At 48.2% G+C, this 3,442-nt stretch overlaps 1 non-coding gene across 1 annotated transcript; it reads right to left on the bottom strand.

The window, feature by feature from the left end:
• Positions 1–567: 567 nt before the first annotated feature.
• On the bottom strand, positions 568–648 carry TRNAL-CAG. The gene has a single exon. It is a non-coding gene; the product is annotated as a tRNA-Leu (tRNA).
• Positions 649–3,442: the final 2,794 nt, after the last annotated feature.

Below are 3,442 nucleotides of genomic sequence, written 5' to 3'. Positions count from 1 at the left end.
CCTAGGGCCTTCCAAAACACAGGGCCGGCCCTGCTAGCTCACTTGTACTACTGTAATCCCCTCGAAAAGAAAAACTTGTACTACTGAAAGTAATTCTGGGAATTCAGCACGATGCGCTCCTGGAAACTGTTTGGGACTTGGGAGCTGATGCATTTCTAATTTGTGATTTGTTTTTCCGCTGACAGCTTGTTGGCACGTGAACCTGTGGCTTGTTAATTGGCAGTCCATGTGTAATGTTTCTCTGCACATTGGGTTCAGATGCTTTATGGTGCAGTCTGGGTTATTATTTTTTGTCTGCCGGTCTCATCTCAACGTGAACTAACGTAGCCTTCATTTTTATTTATAGAAAGAATATAAAAATTGATCAAGCTATGAGTATACGCAACTCCATTGGACTCTGATTTGTTTATCAGTGCAACACACAGACTTTGGTTGGTTCGCGTCATACCCTATAAGCTAAGCTACTCCATTTGACCGTGTGTTCAGCAGCTTATGTCCTACACCTGTGGGGACGTAAAGTTAGAAGACCGATGGACTATTTAAACAAGAAAATGAAGAGAAAAAAAATGTCAAGAGTGGGATTTGAACCCACGCCCTTTCGGACCAGTACCTGAAACTGGCGCCTTAGACCAACTCGGCCATCTTGACGTTTGATGGCAATGTCGACAAGAAACTATATAAGTTATAAGCTAGGCCTCAAACTCACGAATGCCACTATGTTTTCGTTTTACAGTTCATCTGATGTGGTTGAGTTATTAGCTCAGGTAAGGTTGCACAGTGAATGCAAAGATGTATACGTAATTTAGCAATTCCTTAGCATCATCCACAATCTTAAGGGGCCGGCAGTGTATCCTTCTCAAGCTTGGCATCGCCAGGTTTCGACTCCGGTCTTGGTCCCATCTTCCGCGCCTCCACTTTGTGGCCTGTTGGGGACGGGAGCTCCTTTCGGTCCCGGACCGATCACTGGATCGGTGGGAAGTCAAACCCTGAGATCACACTCTTCTCACTTACTCCCTTCATTTTTTTTAGTTTGCATATAAGATTTGATCAAACTCAAACTTTGTAAAGTTTGACTGGCTTTGTAGGAAAAGATATCAACATTAACGCTATGAAATCGATATTATTTGATGCATGATGAAATTATTTTTCATAACATATAACTTGAGTATTGTAGATGTTGATATGTTTTTCTATAAAATTATTCAAACTTTAAAAGTCTGATTTTGACCAAATCTTATATGCAGACTAAAAAGAAACGGAGGAAGCTCTGCTTGTTCCACGTGGGCTTGCATTGTTGTTAGTGATTCGAAGGCATTCACGGTGACCTTGGTACTGCGGCCATGGTCCGACCTATGACACCATCTTCGGCCTTCCTCACTCTCTCTTTCTCACACACACAGAGCTCTGCCGCCGGTGGATGGATTCCGGTCAATACGCCACCAAGTCTTGTGGTGCGGCACTTTTCTTTAGCTCTGTCGCGAATCCCCACCGACGTCTCACCTGGAAAACATGGGTGTTGTTGCACACTGCTTGCACATCAAGATTTTCCTCTGGCTCTCCCTCCAGAATAGGTGTTGGACGGCCGACCGCTTGGCTCGACGAGGTCTGCCGTGTGCGGACTACTGTGCCCTTTGGGACCATGAGCTAGAGAGCGTGCAACCTCTGTTGGTTGGATGCTCTTTCTTCAGGTAGCTATGACACGAAGTCTTCTCATGGTGCAGATCCACTATTGTTGTGCCTAGCCAAGACTTCCCCCTTCAGGCTGTGGTGGGCGGGCTCCCTTCACCAGACGTCGGATGTCCTTTGCAAGGTAAGCGCCTCCATCGTGGTGCTCACGGCCTGCTAGCTTTGCAAGCACAGGAACAAGTACAACTTCCATGACAAGCACCCTTTGTGAGGCACCTGATCCTAACCATTCAAGAGGATGTGCATCTTTGGGAAGCCAAGGGTTCAGATACCATCCTACCACCGAGCAGGTAGCTATCCTTTTTTGGGGCCGAGCATCCCCTTTTGTTCTGCTCATGTGATCACATCATGTTGTCTTCTGTGTACGTGGATGTGTGTATTTGCCTGCCTATGTTTTCTCATACTATCAACATACACAAGTTCTGCATATTCGCGGGCGAGCGTCGGGTCAGGCAAGACGATGAACAAGGTGGGTGGGCTCCAGTGGATCCAGAGGATGAACACCATCCCCTCATCGATGTGTGTCGTGTTGGCCTCGACCCTCAATGCTTCTCTGCCAGTGATGGAATGTGGAACGGGCGGTGCAGTGACGCCTTTGTGAGAACGTCGCCCATGTGTGTGGATCTTGCCACCTATAGATGTTGTCCCATCTCCTCTTCAGGTGGCGGTGGATGAAAGACAAGGCATTGCGGATTGATAGGAGGAAAAAACAAACACAAAACTATTATAGGATGACCAAAAGGCTATATAGATAGATGAAGCAAATCAAAAGGTATAGTTAACGCACACGGCACATCCACTACCATCTTGCATTAATGGCGGCAGAAGAAGGAAGTAAACGTATGAACTAGGAGCCCCATTACCATGGATACAACGCTGCTAGCAGATGATGCGGTTCGGTGCGGAAACATCGCCGTGGGCACTCGTCGGGCCGGGAGAATCTTAGAAGCAGTCACAGGGCTGTGTCACTCTACGGTTATGTGGTGTGAGGCCCACGGCGTGTTGGACTGGTTCACTATAGGGCCTCTGGATCAGTTTGTAGAGTAATAACGATGATAAGTTGGGCCAGTCAGCTAACGTCTAATGTGAAATGACGCGAATAAGGAAAGAAACGCCTTGCGAAAAAACAGATGCTTCTGGTACGTTCACGATTATGATCGGACGGCTCAAATTCTCACATCAACGTGGAGGCTCGAAAAAGCAGATCCTTCCAATGCGTCCACGATTATGATCGGACGGCTCAAAGTCTCGAATCGACGTGGAGGTTCCGAAAAGCAAATGCTTCCGATATGTTCATTATTATGATCGGACGGCTCAAAGTCTCGAATGGACGCGGAGGCTCGGAGGTAGTTGATAAATTAAAGAGGAAAAGAAAAACCTAATTTCTTCTTCGTCTGGTGCTCCCTTCCGGCCCAATGCGGCTCTAAATCTCTCTCCGCCGTCGGGCCGTCGCCGACCCCTCACGACCGGAACGTTGCCGCCACTGACGCGCCTCGACGCCGCCGCCATCGCCGTCCCTGCTCTCTCCACCCCGTCCGCGAGCTTCGACATCGGTCTTTGAGGTATGACCGTGATTTCTGTCATCCAGTGATTATTATCTCTCAAATCGAACTCTAACTAATTTTAACCTCTACAAATTTCTGGTGTGCCGGCGCACCATCTAGACCAGTCCCCGCCGGTTGATGCCCCTTGTTAAATCCGCCCGTCCGCGACCCTGAGGCGCTCGACCCTGACCCTGGCCTACCTTTACCTGCCC

The sequence above is a fragment of the Triticum dicoccoides genome, chromosome 3B (assembly GCF_002162155.2).
Source record: "Triticum dicoccoides isolate Atlit2015 ecotype Zavitan chromosome 3B, WEW_v2.0, whole genome shotgun sequence".
In the NCBI taxonomy this organism is placed as follows: domain Eukaryota; kingdom Viridiplantae; phylum Streptophyta; class Magnoliopsida; order Poales; family Poaceae; genus Triticum; species Triticum dicoccoides.
Note: the sequence above shows the minus strand (reverse complement) of the source record. Positions and strands in the feature narration are given on the sequence as shown.